This window comes from Watersipora subatra, chromosome 2, assembly GCF_963576615.1.
Source record: "Watersipora subatra chromosome 2, tzWatSuba1.1, whole genome shotgun sequence".
Taxonomy (NCBI): domain Eukaryota; kingdom Metazoa; phylum Bryozoa; class Gymnolaemata; order Cheilostomatida; family Watersiporidae; genus Watersipora; species Watersipora subatra.
Genome location: NC_088709.1, coordinates 61,691,158 through 61,710,142, shown reverse-complemented (window position 1 = coordinate 61,710,142; position 18,985 = coordinate 61,691,158).

The window sequence follows — 18,985 nt, the reverse complement described above, 5'->3', positions numbered from 1 at the left end:
GTTAGAAATTTCTGATGTTAATTTTTGCTCACCTGTGAAAGACAATTTCTGCACATCTTTCATCGTTAGTGAAGGAAGGCCTGTCTGTGAGAGATGATCAGCTTGTTTTTGCATGTCTCTGTATTATTGTATTGTGTCTACCTAAAAAACCAAAGAGCAATCTGTCTTTAGACTTTTGAGTATCAAAAAGTGTGAATATATTTTGTTGTGATACTTTACTGTGCTTGTTGGTTAAACATTGGAATGATTCAGAAAATATGTTTTGTCATTAGGCAGGAAATATTCTAACCACAAAAAATTCTTGGCTGTCTTGCCAATTTAAATCAGGTTGCTGAGTCTGCTTTCATTCAACCAACTTCGGGTAAGCATCCATAATTACTGTTTACACACTTTGAACTATCTTATCTATGCATACTATTCATTTTAAAATGTAGCAGTTACTTACTACAGCAGCTGCCTGTCATCCAGACTTACGTTACCAAGCGTATAAAATTTATGCAAGTATATAAAATAATGCTTGTTTTATTCTTGTGTTTTAATTCCGTTTTGTGAAGGATGCATTTTATCATGTATGTACATGCATAGGCATATAGTATTTTAAATTAGTATCTGCATTTCAAAGTTTGTTTTTGTTTTTATCTTTCACTACAGAATCTATGTTATATGTGTGCAATGCAGCCATTGTTTATCTAAGTGTTTCTTGGTTCTAAAGTAGCAAAATCTTGTGCAAGTTTGTACGTATATATTACATTATATTATTTTACTGGTTTTACTATTTTACTTTTATTATATTGGTTGGTACTTTTAAAACCACCATTAGTAATTATGCACTGCTAGTCATGCAATATTGTATTATTTAATGCTTATTTATATTACTTTTTAGTACGACTGCTTGTGAAGAAACAATACAGTAAAACAAACAAACTATGTGTACTACTCATCAAGTGGTCTGCTAGCAAGAGCTTTCCTCGGAGCAAATCCATTACAGGTATAAAAATGAAAACATATCTGGCAAGATTGTCACAAAAGTACCATTTATCATGAACAAATAAAATGTATGCTCCAAGGTAGCTTCAAAGCTTATTGTTCTAAGATCCACTAAAGAAATTAATTTGATGTTGTTTATAATGCTTCTTTGAATAGTGAAAAGGTGGGACTACTCATCCCAAATTTTTTTGCTAAAATCACAAAGTGTATGAAAAATTATGGAAACAAAAGAACAGTTGGCCAAAACTTATAAAATTCTTATAGCTGCGAGTGCAATTAAATAGTTGACGAAAGGGTTTCAGTTGGCTGAAACAATTATTACCAGTCCGCCTTTAGCATCCCTTTCACAATTGGTATAGTTTGAAACCCAAAAAGTTTCAAGCAAGAGAAATATCAATATGCTTCGACATAGTGAGCAACGTAGATGCAACTGGTTGGAAAGGAGGGCTTATCATATCTCAATCTAACCAGTTGCATCATATTTACCATGTTGAAGTGTTTTGGTATTTGTCTGGGTGTTGCTATATGTGTTTCAGACTGTACCAATTGCAAAAGCTGCCAAAGGCAAGCTCGTCAATAATTCTTTCAGAAAATTGAATGCATTTAGTTTCATTGATTTCAGTGTGCATAGACAGGTTTTCCAATTTTGTCGGCTTTAGCAGAATATTTTTTACTTCCAAATATCTTCCTATATCTTCATGATCTTGACCGAAGCATTTGGCAAGTGTTGCTATCGCTTTAAAATAAACGAACCAGTGATATTAAATTCTAAAAATTGTTTTATGGATTACTTTTGCAAATTCCATTGGTCAGTTACTGTTTTTGAAGAGATAATATATTTGGGTACATAACTAGCTTACTTTCTTTCGCTAATTCTGTACTACAAAACAGGCATAATGTACAATTCATGAATTTCAGAACAAAAAAAGAATAATGGAAACTACTGCGGGTTAACCAAATCATGGCTGCGATAAACAAATAAAAATACATGTATATGTACAGTTTTAACTTCCAACTGTGTCTCCTGTCGTCTTGCTAATGAGTTAAATATTAGTATAATAAAATGAATTTTAAAACACTACAATGCTTGTGTAAGCCATGGTAGTGTGAGACGCATTGCATTAAAAAACATTTTTACCATCTCAATTAAACCATATATGATGAAAAGCCTAGTTAGTTCTTTTTAAGACTATTGTTAAAAATGCATCACCACAATTGACATATTTCATTACCAAACAATTTTAGAAAATCAGCCAAAATATTTCTAATATTGAGATTTGGAAAAGTTATGTAAACTTTATTCCCAATTAAACTGAGTTTTAATAGCTTAGGCTGAAAAACACAAGTCGACTGTAAGACATGTTAAACACAAAGGAATCAAACATAACTTGAAAAGTGATGACAATATAAACCGTCTGACATATAAAAGTTGTACACAAATTATCAGGATAGTTTGAAACTATAAAATACATATGCCTGTAACATGTATTGAAATAAAAAATAGTTTATTGTAAGATATCATTAAAAAGTTGATAGGATTAAAAACTTGAAAACCTAAACATGTTTGTAGTATGTCATAATGCTTTTAAATAATACCTGTAATTAAAAAATGTGCAAAAGGATAAGACTACAAGTTTCTACAAAATACATGCCATTTTTTATGGAAGTTTAGTCATCAGGGTGCTGTACTTTGTAAAAAACTACAGTGTTTTACTTTAAACGCTTTATTATATTTTCGTTACTTATTGAAACATTTAAAAAACAAAGCACTCTTAACAAAGTTTCTATAACTGACTTGTAGCATTGTTTTGATGAACACTGTTTAGTTATATTTTGATAAGCTTGTGTCATGCAATAATTTGTCACATAATGCTTTTACCAATCTTACCTGATGGTTATGTTTTATCCTAGCTTCTAAATCTGCTCTTCTATTACTCAGGTCGGTAAGCGTGGTGCTAACTTGATCTTCTAAAAACTCAGTCACCTCCTCCTGCGTTCTTGTTCGAGACTCCAGAAGTTTTTTTTCCAACTCATTGTATTTGTCTTTAATTTCTTGAATCTAATAAATCCATGTTGAATTGTAAGTTAAAACGGTTTATAATTAAGCATCTAGACAAGGGAGCAATCTAGAGCAGCAATTAAACAACTAGTGGACAAATATAACAAGAAATTAGCCAATATTCAGAACAAATATTCTATCTAGAATGACCAGTTTTATGAATATTTGAAGCATGCGTTTTGGTCTGGTTGATGTTTGTAAAAGCATGTAAAAATATACTTACTTTGCAAAAATGTAGTCAGTCATCTGATGAAACAATTTAAACAATTTTTTCTTAGTTTGTTTAGCGCAAAACTTTGAAAATTACAGAAATTGTTCATTAAAAAGTAGGGTATTATTATTTATGGCATTCAACACGTTATTAGTTTTTTCATAAATCTGTGAAGCAGTCAGTTTGGCTAAAGTAACTTGCTGCTGAATTAATTACACTGCCAGAAAAAATTGAAGTGCTTCTGGCAAAACATTACGATTAAAAGCAAGTGACTTATACAAGACTCTCAAAACCAGACATTTATCTACTCTGGCATTTGAAAACTACTTTCTAATAGTTTTTTGCCCAATTTTACTCGGTTAAGACTGAAAACTCACTGATTAATACACAAAAACATAATTACGGTTGTTCATATAAAAACTATTTACCAATTGGAGTTGAGCGTTATTGAATAAACACTTCCAAATTCAGAATAGAAGTTAGTTAAATATACAGTTTAATATAACTTTTTGAGTTTTCACATAGTGGATAAAACTACAGTTTTTGAGCTATTTTAAGCCTACATATATATAATTGTTGATAATAAAATGAGGAATATCTCGAAAAAAGGAGCAGCTTGATGATTCTCCACAAATGACTCTAAAAGTGAAGTGTTAACAGATTGGCTTGCTTTGACGCGCAAAGCTTAAATTTTTTTATACCATATTTATGACAACATAGTAGCGATGCAATATCAGCTAATACATCTTGTAGAAATTTATACAACGTTTTGTTATGAAAACCAATAACATCTTTAAATTGATGAAGTCCTCATTATTTGCAAATATTTGATACAGTCAGTACTCAATAGAATTTGAGACATTATTGTGTTCAGCGTCGACCAATCATTACGAATAAATCTTTTCAACTGAAATTATCAAATTACTTTTGTAGTGTCATGGCATTGTTAGATAAAGTTTTATAATTACCATTTATGATGCAAACTCTCTCTCCGCAGTGCTTTAAACAGTAACTGATTTACAGTTATTGATCAGGAACACTTGGAACAAATTTGTAAGTGAGAGGAAAATATAATCAGTAGCTCTCAGTTCTGTGACCATAACAATACAATAATAACAATGTTTTACACAAGCTCAGTTAATATTTGGTGGAATCATATCTAGAGAAATTACATATTTTGAAAAATAGTACTTGTGGTATAGTTTATCATATTAACTTACATGACTATCTCGTCTCTTGTGAAGCTCCTTTAACATGTTCTCAGTTTCCTTCTCAATTTCTGAAAGAACTTTTGATGTATCTTTAGACAGTGTTGATAGTTGTTCTTCTCGGGCGATGATAGCGGCAACCAGTTCATCAATTTTGGGCATCAATTCAGTTACGAGGTTTGGAAGATTGTGCAGGACATGAGCTTGGCCTTAAACATTAAAGTTGATATAATTGACGCAAATAACATTTTTTACTAAGTGCAGTCAATACATGCGCTACATAATTAAAAATTTCAAAAGTTGATTATTTTGATATTTCTGGAAAAGCTGTTTTACCGTTTTTGCAAGTGTTTGTAGGGCAAATACAACTGTTGCAAAATATATTCAAGCAGTTTTCACATCCCAGGATGTAACCTTCTGTTTTGTGAACAGTACAGTTTTTGGTTTCTAGTTGTTTTGCCTGCTCTGCGTACTGCTTGATGGTCATAGTGGTATGTTGGTCATTGAGTTCATCGTGCCACTAAAATTAACACCTGAAGCCATTACCCTGGTACAAAAACTCATAAAATGTTATAATTTCAAATGAGCTTTTTAAGGTAACTAAAATATGAGTTTTTATCAATTCAGCTTCTTTTTAGCTAATATTTAAAGTGCTGGTTATACTTTGATTGAGAATGCTATTAGTCAAGCATCACAAACAACCTTTAAGTTAGACACTGATTGATTCTTCTCAGGTAAATTGGTGCAACTCACAACAAGTGCTAGAGATTTCACAGACTATCTTTACCTCACGGTGAGATTCACAAAACTTCATATTACAAGTATTGCAGTGAATAACTGCTGGAACATTCTTGTCTTTCTTTTGGCAGGGCTGACACTCATGTTTGGCTCTTGGTAGCTTGTAGGTGGGCAGTTTATCAACAATGACATCAAAAACTTTCCTAAAAATATCATTACTTTGTTTGTAATGAAAGTCTTACAGTGAATGTAAATAATTATTTACTAACTGAAGGAAAAAACATCATCATTAAACAAAAAATAGAGCTAAACTACTGAATATCCATTTGGTGTTAACATTTTTTACTTCTAACTAAAATTGTATGAAGGATATACTTCTGTATATCCGTTATACATTTTTTTCAAGCAGCTAACACAGAATTGGTAATTGCGCTCATTTCATAAAAGTTAAACTGGGTTTGATTTTAGTTAAGCTATTTAAACTAGATAACCGCTAGTTTGAAACTGACCAAACTGGTTGGAAAATCTCAAATAATCTACTGCAGATAACTACAAGTGCATTGTCGAATGTCAATTTCCAATAAATTTTTGAAGACTAAATAATCATAAAAATTTCCCACGATTTGCCCACATTAAAAACAAATGATGTGGTTTTTAAGCAGCTATGTAACTTAATCTAGGAGCAAGTATTAAGGTAGATTACATGGTAACAATGTAGGTCATAGTGTAAAAGCCCAGTTCGTCTCTTTCCACCAGACAAAGAGAGCAAATAAATACATTCGGCCTCTATCGCCCGAACATATACATGTACATTTTAAAATTAATGTATATGAATACACAATTTTAATGTTTGAGCATACAACAAACAATCATGAAAAGAGACTGCGCTTGCTCGGGTCAAAGAATGTTAGTAGCCCACTCCTCATATATCTATCTTATTGAAATCGTTACAGCCTTTTACTATTTTCTACTGCAACCTCGTTTTTGCTTACTGAGTCGGCTCAACGGTGGCCGAGTTTTCTACCGTAGTCGGGATCCTTGGCTCAGCTATGTCAGGGCTCATAAGGGTTAACTTTGCCGGCTCTGATCACGGCTTTTTGCTGTAATAACATCACAGTGTATGTCCTTAGGCTGTCCCTTCAGTATGCGGTACAAGGGTAGCTGTGAACAGGGCCAGTGCTGTTTGACCCCGAGCTCGAATCTTTCCAGCTTTGTTTCGGCAAATGTATGGTCCTTTCCTTGCAGGTGCTAGACCTGTCACAAGTGGGTGTTCCTTGGGGTTTCTTGTCAGTGGCTGCTATTTTGCATCGGCTGGCGAGATCTTTTTTTCTTGGTAACTGTAACTAGACTTGTAGTAAGATATGAGGGTATCTCAAAGGAGAAAAGCAGTTTACTCCCAATGATTCATTTATCAGAATTGACATGATTATTTCAGTCCTAGTGATTGTGGCCACTAGAAATTCAATTGAGAACCATTTTCCCATTATAATAGCATCACTGTAGCATTCCAAGAACTATACTCATTTACCCAAGCTATGCAATGATTGCTGCTTTACTTATATCGACCACCATTACTAACATTAATTACCATGAACAAAGTCTAAGGTCAACAATCTCAGCCTGTCTCTGCCTTCAAAGTTCATTCTTGATACATTTCATCTAACTTAATGATATATTTTCCTTTGGCCTTTGGTCATGCCAACAGTGTCTTAAAAATACAATTTATAGTTTGGCTAATGTTGTGCGTCGCATTTACCAGGTTGTGTTTGGCAAACTTCAACCTTTGACGTCAATCATGCTTTCACGAACAATGTATAAAATAACCATTCTAGCTACATGTACATATCAGCAGTTCTTTACATGTGATTGCTTCGTGCTCAGTGTATCTGACTAAAATACAATATATTGCCTAATGCTTAGAGTAAACATATTGTTTCATGCTGAACCCATAAGTGTGAGGGCAGCACACCCTCACATTGTCAGCAATCGGATCTCGGTTGGGGCTCCAAAGAAGGGAGCCAACTTCCCAGCAAATAGTGATCTGAGGCTGATCTTTTTCGTAGTAGGATGTTTGCATTATGCTCAGGAGATCTCAAATGAGTCGAACATGTCTCAAAAACCTGGGTCTTCTAAACCAGCTTGGTTTCTGGTACATTCTTGGCTGACTTTTCCCGCCTCTGGGCTGCCATATTTGCTACAGCTGGCTAGGACACTTGCTCTTGAGAGGGCATTTAGTCAGCTAAAGTGTAGTAATATGCGGCTGCATTTCAAAGTTCGCTGGCCACCTTCTGCTGAGCATGATGTTCGTTGACCAGACTTGGTCAACCAAGTACAACAGAGTGTCACATCTAGCAGTTTGTTGGCTGGTACTAGGATAAGCAGATGTAAAGAGCAAAAATTTGCATTACATACTGATGGTTCCTACAAGTGCAAGTAGTTACAAAAAACATGTAGCACATATGGGGTTTCTTGATGTTTCACCAACCTTCTCTCTATTTTTGCTGCTGATATAGCACTTCAAAAGGAGGATCCCTTTCCTCAGCCAAACTTGGCCGAATTTATTTTTAGCTTTCTCAAAGATGGTGGTGCAAGAACGGGCAACAGAACAAGTTTAGTCTCTGACAGGTAAGAGATTTGTGCTGCTTTGGCCAACTCTACTCTCTCCACTTCCCCTACTTAGTCAAGGTGCTCGTAAACCTTCAGAGGCATCTCGTTTGGTGAGCTGCTTTTCTTAGTTTCAAATGGCACTATGCTTGCAAGTATTGTTTTGTTTATGGCAGTTACCGTGGTGACCAAATGTGCTTTAACTCGAGCATCTCTGTGAAGACTCAGAAGACTCTGTGTGCTACCTCATTAACCCAAACAATGCTGTTACTGCAAACACCTTTACTGTCTCCGGTGACTCCAAAAAGCTCAGCACATCAGCTAAAAATTAACATCTTCACTTGGTTTAGCGATGGCTGTTTGACAGAATTGTTTGAAGAAAGATCGATACTAGTAGTTATTGTAAAAATATTGCTGTGTTTTCTTGAGAAAAAAAACAGCTCAAAATGGGGTGTCGAAAAACATGGGTCTGACTGACTAATTTCTAGCTACCCATCAGTCTCTGATATCTCTCCATATCTCTCCATATCTCTCCACCGGTGCCTCTCCAAATTGGCTGCTACTATTGAAAACCACACCAATTCCCCAAACTAGTGCGGTGGCTGAGCGAGCTACGCCAATCAAGGTTTATGTCAAGTAGCTCCAAAGCCTGGAAAGCTGGCTAGCAAGGATCTTGCTGGTTGAGCTTGTTCATCCGAATATGATTTTATTGTGGCTCCTTTCTTTCCGGACCACTTGAAGCCAGGCCTCCAGTTATTTTTTGAAGAGAGGGGTGGTGGCGGTATCTGTTCTCAAGCTTGCCAACTCTAACTCAGCTTTAAACTTAGCCAGTTCTCCCTTTTGTGTTGAGGTTTCTTCTAAGTTCCATGGTGGCCAGTGCTTGTCCGAGTAATTTAGGACTAGCATAAAAATGCTTCAATTTATTGAGGAAGAAACTTGTCTTACGGCTCCGGACCTCAGATCAGCAGTAACGCTTGCAGATACATGTAGTTGCTTAGTTGTCAGTTGCTGCGCTTGACAACACCGTTGGTATGAGAGTGATAGGGCATAATACGAGTTTTTTCATTTGCTTGAGTCGGCTCAGGTTGGCCATCAGCTGACTTTTAATTTGAGCACTCCGGTTGATGAGACTCTAATCTGGTAAGCCTATTTTGCAAACCCCCATTCTTACCACCCACTCACAATCACTTGAGCTGTAGTCTCCAAGAAACCTAGAGCCTCCAGCCATCTTCGAAAGTGGTCTGTGGGCACAAAGATCAACCTGTTTCTTTTCAAAGACTCCAGCATTCAGCAGTCCTGTCAGGTCTATATCTGCTTTCTACTAATAGCACCAGGCATAGGGTATGTGCCTGTTGTTAGCTACCACTGTGCTTTGCAGCCTGACAGATTCCACAGCTTTCAATTAATAGTTTCGCTGTGGTTGTCATCTCTGTCCAGAACCAGTTTAGTTGCAGTTGGCTGTTTGTATTACCAACCCTAGAATAAACATGGGTGTGATTACGCAGCTCGTTGAGCTCGCACTGCCTATAGTCTTTGCAGAACAGATAATAGAGCCTTTAGACATACCCCTGATAAAGACCGGCTCTGCTTTCTAGTGTGTCCTGGAACTCGGCAATGATCTTCAGCATTCTGGCCACCTGGTTAGGATGCTCCTTCCGTTGAAACAGCCAGCGCAGAGAGGCATGGTCTATGTGCAGAAGGATAATTCTATCATACAGTATAGACTGCTAATGCTTCATGGCCTTTTCCACAGCTAGCAGCTCACTGGGGTTACACAGTAATTTTTCTCAGCTAGGGTTGGTGTCCTGCTGAAAACATTTGTCACTCTCTCGGTTCCTTTTTGCACTTAAGATAACACTGCACCTATTTCGCAGCTGCTGGCAGCTGTATTCAGCATATATATGACTGGCTTGGATCTGGGTAGTCTGGTACAGGCTTCGCGCAGAGAAGTCCCTTAGCAAGTTGAAAACCTACTGCTTACCCTTGCTGCCCATTCTTCCTTCTCATTTGCTTGTCAATCAGTTTCAGAGGCCATTCTATGGCGTCAAAGCTGGATAGTTACTATCGATATTATGTTACCACTCTCAGAAAGACTTACAGTTCCCAGAGTCTCTTGGGGGATCAGCTACTTCCAAGCTGTCTGGGTTTTTGCAGAGTTGATAGTCATCCTTGTTGAGCTTGTTACATTAACAATATAAACAATTATTGTTACTGGTCGAGCTCACACGTGCAGGAGCTCAACTTCAATTTTGCCCTCTGTCAGCTGCAAGACCACTTTCTCCAATCGTTGCAAGTGAGTGTCAAAATTGGGCACAATGATTACTATGATAACGTTGAGATAGAGTAGTAGCGTTTTGCCCTTGTCCCATATCAAAGTTCTTGCAATAGGTTCCGCCTTATTCTATCTTCTCCTGCAATCTCTTCTTTCATTCCTTTGGCTTACCTAATGATGTGAATTCTGCCGGGATACTTGGTTTGGCTTTGTCGAGGCTCGTAGGGTCGCTCTCACTGAACCTGGTTATAATGCTCTGTCATACCAAAAGCAAGTACTATAGCAAACATGTATTTGTTTGTGTAAAAGTACATTTGACATGTATAATCAGATGTAAAGATTGTGAGGCAAATTTTTCCTTAGTCAAATAATGATGACAGTTTTAAAATTGGAATGAAAAGAAATGTAATTATTAATAATCAAAATTTTAACTAAAAGTACCCAACTGTGCTTTGATAGATAATCAGCAAAATTATAGCAACAATAATGTTTTCAATTCCAACTTGTGGGTATAGATGATGGTTCCTGACAATTGCTCATTGCACAACCAGCATCAATGTATTAAGTTAAGTTATAAAACAGTACTTTTAAAAAATACTAGCCAAAAGATTCTTTAGATAAAAACTCCAATTAACGTTTTTTTGTAGTTATTTACTATATACACATGGATTGTTGTTTTGATGTAATCATGGTCTAGAAAATTATACTTTGATTGGGAAATAATTTGTGTGGTGGCCGATTGCCTGGTCCAAGACTGAGAAAAATATCAGAGAAGACACTAAAGAGACTGACACCAAAACCGAGCCAACCCTTAGTTTGCCAAAAAGTAAAGCTATAGCTGGAGCTTCAGCTTGATCAATGGTCAGCTTTCGAGTCGACCATATTACGTGAGTCGGGGCAAAACAGCGGACAAGAACTATAAATTGAGCCGGTGTGAGCAACAAAAAAACAGAGGACGTGGATGTCTTGCACTGCACAGTTTCTTATATCTTGATTGCATGTTTACCTATTCCAATGAATACATTGGCAAAGTATGTACTCTCATAGCCTCGTACTATAATGGTCAATTTTTAGGAAACAAGTTGAACACTCTGTCAGTTCATTTATCTCATAATTTCTGACTAAAAAGGATGGAACAGTTTAAAAAAGAATAGTGACAAAGTGTAAGTGGTCAGAGCAACTTACTCACAATCTTTACACCATACAACCTTCTGAGCTTTCAGTTGGCCATCCAGGCATGTTTTGCATGACACATGGCTACATGGAAGCACTCTGGGATCTACCAACCGCTTGTCTTTAGACCAGCAGAAAACACACTGCGCACTAGGAAGTTGCCCCGCCTCTGCCATTTTTGGTAAGAAACTACAAAAGCCAAATTTTTTTTATAAATCCCAGTGAACTAGGTGACTAGGTATGATGGAAGAGCTGCCCAGTATTTGAACATGTCTGAACCTAAGAGTGAATATACACGTGTATCTGAATATATGAAGCATGTCAATATTCTATCATTGCAACAATAATTAGCATATAATTGTGTTTATTTTGATATAAAGATGTGTACATGAAAGATATGGCATAGCAACTGCAGTAATATAATGTGTTTGATATGTATAAAAAGGTAATCATGAATATCATTATCATTGCTGCTTTAATTTTCAAGATTCTTACCATCAAAATATTACAATAATTGTAATATTTTGATGGTAAGAATCTTTTCTTAAGAATTTTCTTTTATAGTTGGTTTTTGTTTGATACAAAATTGTTTACCTGTTGGAAATTTTTTAACTCATTATTAGTTCAGAAATTTCTAACAGGTAAACAATTTTGTATCAAACAAAAACCAACTATAAAATAAAATTGGAAAATCTATCAAAAAAATTTAGTTTTAAAACTTTGTCTTTAGTTGTAACAAATGGGAACTCTCCTTCTCCTGAAAAACTAGAAAAGCAGTGTGTTCAATGATGTGGTTGACTCATTATTTCAGTATGAAATTATTGTTGCGACCAAAAACTATTTGGTTTAGGAGTCGTTAAATACATGGATATCCGATCTATTAAAATTAAGCACACTCAAATTGATTTGAAATATTCTATGATATTGAGTTTTAAAGTTAGTTGTAACCAGTTGCATACTGCTACTCAAAAACTGCCCAAGCAATATAATGGTTATTGCAGTATTTTTCATGTGTTGGTTGTTTAAATGTAAAATTAGCTTTAGATACTCATCATTTTGCATCACTATTTCTCTAACTGAGTATGTAGTCAACTTAGGGCGGGATCCGGATTTAGAGCGTTAATTACACATAAATTTATTGTACATTTTTCATCTATCAATATAATGTTAGTAAATATTTGTGCTGAACTAAATTAGACTTTGCTGAAACTTTTGGCATTAAAAAATGAGAGATCACGTTGAATTACTGTTCAGTTAATACCACTTTGAATCAGGTAGTCTACCATTAAATACTATTGTGAAAATATTGTTAAAATAGCTTGTGTGCGTTGTGTGTCAAGCTCTCCAGTCAAAATTTGAGATGAAAGATTCACGTAAGCAAGATTCAACTTTGTGACATTCAGCTGTGTTGACTAACACATTGCCACAGCACTATTTGACAAATTTCAATATTAGTGAAATTTGAAGAATAACAGTGAATGCATTTAAGAAAGATTAAGATCCTTCAAGAATCTTCTCTAAGAAAACCCAAAGAGTTGTTAGAAATTTTAGAAAATGATAATTTTATTTTTAGTATATGTATTTAGCTGTTTGCCGTTAACACGGATAAGTTTAGGAAGAAAACAAAGAAAAGCAGTCAGAGAAGAACAAAGAAGGATACAATAAAAACTCAAAGCAGATGAAACACATGCACAGCAGAAACATGAAACATATGCAAACTATGAGGTATCAAATAAAAGAGGAGATAGTGGCAAATAATGATTATAGAGATTTTAGACAAGCTAACTAAAGCAAACAAAAGTAAATAAAAAGATATAGACTTTTATAGCACCTGAGCAAAACTAAAAATAGCAATAATTGATGTAATGAATAAAGAGGAGAAGTTCATGACACTCAAGTTTGCCAGTAAGAAGTGGTTGGGTAGAAAAAAAGTGCCGCTAAACATCAAAAGACAGCTGATGGAAGTTGTAATGGTCATTACTGAAAAAAAAGGTATTGTGATAATTGCATATATAATAAATATAAATCACAATAAGATATTAAGTAAATGTGGGTTCATATATTAAATTGGTTAAATTTGCTATTAGGCCAATGAATGCTAACTCTGAGCAATGGGCGTGTTGTTGTAGGGAGGCTTTCATTTGCTGACATACCTTAAAAGTTTTATTTGGGCCAACAAAAGAGTTTCCAGTCAATCAACTCAACTGGTTAATATGAGTTTTTATCGGTGCCTTGATATAAAGTGTAAGAAACAGGAGAATAATCATGAGGTAAAGTAAGCATGAAGAAAAATAAACAAGACTATGAGAATCAAGTTGAATATAATAATGAATTTCTGCTACAGGTATGTTGAAAAATCGTCATCAATTTATATGTACTCAAAGCATTTTGAACAGACAAATGGTTGAAATAAACTTTAAACATTCTCAGCAATTCATTCAAGAGACTGCAATATGCACAAGTAATGATGGGTTACATCAGTAGCTTAGATCTTCAATATAGATGAAACATACACTAAAGAGCCAAGATCAATATATGTTGGAAAATACTTCATTTTTAAAGCCTTTTTTCTTTATTTGACCATGCAAATACTTTGAAAAGTTTGCTGTTTAACTGTTCTCACTGTTTGAATGCCTATAAAAATCAAATTACCATAAATTATGAAGCATGACTAGCTTTATTCTAGACAGAAAAGTAATAGTGGGAAAATGGCTTCTCTTTCAAATTCTGCGATAGGGTAAGTTATAAGTATGTGAGAATTGGTATTCATAGTGTGTAAGCTATGGTGGCAAAACCATTCTTTAGAAAAGTGCCTATGATTCCTACTTTTTTAACCTGTTTGTTGAACTGATATATAACTGGAGCTTTACACTATTCAAAAAGCATGGACCTTGGCATGAACCTAGGAAAAATATTTGTTAAATATTATCCTATAAAAGTGCAATTAGAACGGCCGAGTTTTTTCACTGTTTTACTATAATCTCACATCCAGATGGTTAAATTTTTTTATTAAAACAGCTATATCAAGTTTTTGCACACTTAACAAGATTATTGTTAATATATATGTAGAAAACTGAGAAATTGTTTTCGAAATTTTTACAAAATACAAAGTTTTTACACACCATGCAATCATTGGTATAGGTTATTTCAAAATAGTGGCTGAACAGAGGAAAACCTGGTGCATAGTGAATTGTAGGATATTACACAGGTTTGACTAATTGATAGTTATTCTTAGAAACAAGTAGTATTTCAGTTGTTTTTAAATTTATTTGGTAATCTTCTAGCCTTGTAGTACAAGCATCTCTCAGTACTTGTTTAGCTAAAATTAACTATAAAGCAAACCAGCAAAAAAAGTTGAAACTATACGAATTTCGCAGTTTCATTTCAAAAAAGCTCTATCTGTTTCTAAAATTTTCCGGTAAATAAGAAGATCAGAGCAGTTGTATGTATCAAAAATGACAAAAAAAAACAAGTTTTAGATATTGTCAAAAACACACAAACAAAATCTTCCACCCTGAGGATTGATTGTAAACATAAAATGTTTGCATTGCTTGTATAATTTCCCTCACAAATTATATTTGATTTTCTGAAGCATATGTGATTTTCACAGGGTTGGTAGAGAAATCTACATTTTGGTGAGTTAAAATACTTATATATGTATGTATATATAGACAAACAATTATGGAAATATGGAAATTTCTGATGCCTAAACAACAGTGCTTAGAGTATAGCAATATTAAAACAGACCGTGCAAAATAAGAGTAGCATTTACACATAAACACCGACAAAGTAAACCAACCATTTACTTTTTTGCTACTGCATTAAATTCTGACTGAACGATTGTTCTGTCCAAATTAATTCAAATTTATTTTCGAAGAACAGATATACCGCTAGTATCTTAGCAATATCTCGAGAATCAAAACAGATATCGTTTTACTATAAAATGCTGCTTATTCAAAACATTACTTCCGACTAGATAAATATTAAATTGTTTTGTGATTTCCACTCTCACAAACTTTCTGCCGCTCTTTTGCGTTGAACAGCTCATTGTGTTTCTTATTGCCATGACGATAACGATCTGGTTTTCCCGTTTCAAAAAATAGTTATAAATAAAACTGTTAAGCCAAAAAGTTATCTATTGATTGCATGCAATTGGCAACAAGGTTGTTTTGTTAGAGACAATATTTGATTCGTTCAGCTAATGTGTGGGCTTCGTGATAAAAAAAGTTAAAAACCCTATTGATAAACAGATACATCGGCTTACGGTCGGTACTTATATTACTGTGAAAGCCTATACATCGGCTTGCGGTAGCAAACGAGTTAACACAGGTAGTTTTTATTCAAAGGGTTGCGTAACTCTTTTGCTGCTGCAAGCCAATGTATCGACTATCATGATAATATAAGTACAGACCGTAAGCCGATGTATCGGCTTATCAATAAGGTTTCATTTTTATTTTCATTCCGAAGCCTATACATTAGCTAGACCAATCAAATATTGTCTAAAAACAGCCTTGTTACCAATCACATGCAGCCAATCAAATATTTTTCTGCTAAGCTATTAAATCTCTAATTATTTTTCAAAATTTGAAAACCAGATCGCTCTCGTCATATCAATAAAAAGTTCACCGCGTTCGTTCAATGCAAACAAAGCATCAGGAATTTTTAGAGAGTGAGATTGATTAAATAATTTTATACCTACATGTATCTTGTAGAAATTTTTTATGATTACGATGCTTTTTACTGTAAAACAATATCTGCATTGATTTTCGACATATTGCATAAATACTAGCGGTAAATCGATTTTTCGAAAATACGTTTGAGTTAGTTTGGTCAGAATACTGGTTTTAGACTTGAAAAAGAGTTAAAGATAAGTTTTTTTGCAGCTTTGATATTTATGTTGTCCAAATTAGAGCAACTTACTTTTGTAGCTAGTCTCACCCATAGTTTTTTACTGGCAAAGCGTTATCAAAACTGCTATCTCACATAATACTCTGTTATTTCCAAAAAATACTCACAATTAAGTCAAAAGCAACAACTATGAAATAATTCAGAAAAATGAACCGCATATATATTGTATTGGTAAAAAAAGTAAGTCACCAAAGAACTTTTATGTTTTCTGGACTGACACTGGTAAAAAGAAGACATTGGTAAGATGCAGACAGCATAGTACTGCTGAAGACTTACAATTCTGGTTGATGAGTCTTTTTATAGGTGAAGCCGCTAGAAGGTGTCAGCTAGTAAGAACTGACTCAATGAGTGGTGGTGCCGAATCCGCTGTGTTTCTAGTTCTTTTAAGCTGGTAAAATATCAATATGTGTAAGTTGGTTTAGATTCAGCTGCTTTAAATACCAAATATCTCTTGAATATGCAATGAAAAGCTTATTTGCTACTTAGGCTTAAAAATGATTACTCGGGAACAAGTAATCAAAGGGAGAAATGTATTTCATCCCACTGGGTCAAAATATGTAAAATTTCAGCTAACCGAAGTGTGTGAAAGACTCGTACTTCCACAATGAAATATGTTTCTGGTATGAGGGACTAATGAAATTGTCTTAAAATATTTTGTTTGCATTATCCGTGTCCTGCAGGTCAGTTCATTTTTGAAAATTTAGAAGATTCCGAATTATGCTGGCATTTGCATTAAACTAGGCTTTTTTGGCTGGCAGGTGCTCTACCTTGTTCATTCTAAGAACTGATTTTAATTTAAGAAAGAAAATGACAATAACTATTTTATTCTTGTACTTTATGCGCATAAACTAAGTGACATATTTGGCTTGCTTGCTTTCGGAAATCGACAATGACTTGCATCTGAGTGATGCATGCTTGGCTTGGGTCGAGCAGTATGGTAGACAAGAAGTGACCCAGTTCTCAGTATCTACCACTTTTGGAACTGCCAGATTAACCTGAGGGAATGTCTTTGCAACATGTCCAGTCTGACCGAGCAAGGTAGCCATTTCAATTTGACGATGTGCAAAGGACAGAGGTGGATCATTACCGTAACCAAATGGTCACTGTAGTACACAGACCTTCAAATTATAGTCTAGATCTGAAAGACCAAGCAGTTTAGGATTAAAAGCTTGCGGAGAGACTTTTGTCTGATCGGCATTAAGCAGGACTCAAACCACCAACCCCAAGGTTGACAGCCGATGTTCTACCACCAGGCCACCTTAACACCCGACAGTCTGATGCCCTGATAGTAGGCCACCGTGACAACCCTGCATGGGTGTCATGGTGGCCTAGTATGAGGGCATTAGGGTGTCAAGATATAAGATTATCAGGATAACCTAGTTCTCACTAGGCCACCCTGGTACCCAAGTTGTATATGTTAAGTGACATATACAACTTTGCAATTTGAAAACAATGTTGATTTTATTGTAAATGTGCAGAAGTAAAAATACATTGAGTAGTTAAAGTATTTTTATGTACAGATAATAGCAAAGGATTACGTATTTTAACAAACTCCTTCAGCCAATTAAAGATAACCTAACAGAGCAGTTGGGTAGAAAAGATAGCCACCGTTATTGCTGACTACATTCACAAATTGTACTATATTTCTTCCCATGAAAAAAGTTCATTGATTTGCTTACAATTACTGAAAAACTTTAACAATCTCAAGTACCATGACCAGCAAATATTTGCTAGTCTGTCAATAGCTCACAAATAATATATTTTAGCTAAATAAGCATCAATGCAAACATTGGTGGAGTAGCGTAAGTGTCTCCTTGTCAGGCTGCAAAAGTTTGAGCTTCTTACAAAGTTTTTCTCTTCAACTTCAGCTTTGGTTTTAAACCAGCAGACACATTTCTACTGACAGTAAAAACAGGGATTACCCATCAATACTATTCTAACGAAATCAGAAATTGCGGTTAAGACTGCTTCAGTATTAAGGAAAATATAGCTTGCTAAACAAGCATTTCAAAGGATATATTTGTGAGATTCGGACCTTATAGTCAAATCATTATGCTTCTTAAAAAACCTAGCCACCAACTCATTATGACAGCGCAATAAATCATTAGTAATAAATAAACATAAAGGTTTGTCAAGGTCTTATGAGGCAAAAAATTAGAGATAGCCAAGTCTATTGAAGCTGTTCAAATAAAATGAAATATTAAAGTAAACACAAGGGCTTGTTCATTAGGCTAAACATCCTTTGCACTGACCCGCCTACTGATTAGACAGATGAGTGTTTAGAGAGAAACTAAAAGTAACTTGGAAAGAACGGAAGCAACGGAATTGAGGTAAGTGAAAAAGTTGAGTTCTTTTGATTGTTAGTTATAATTGCCTTGCTGATTTATTATTAAAAACATGCTTGAAAAAGTTAATGCACTGACATAAGCAATTATGAAGCTGCAAAGGTATAGATCATCCTACAAACATTCTACTGACCATATTTGTTATGGGCCTATAAAATATGCAATATTTGATTGTATAATAATACATTGATTTATGGAAAGACCACAAGTTTCTAAAACTTCAGAAATTGTTATATGAAAGTGGAAACAACAAAATAATAATGCATTAATAAAATTGGGACACTTTAAAGTGCCTAACACTTAGCTATTACTGAGTAAATAGGATTATGTTTGTGGTGGCCATCGCAAACAGACATTGTTGACTACATTAAAGAGAAACTTACACTTTATTTTAGTGATCTTCTGAAGCAGTATTTGTCATATACGCATATCTATAATTAGCCATTTATTGTATCATCTTCCGTATGTAATAAGTAACGT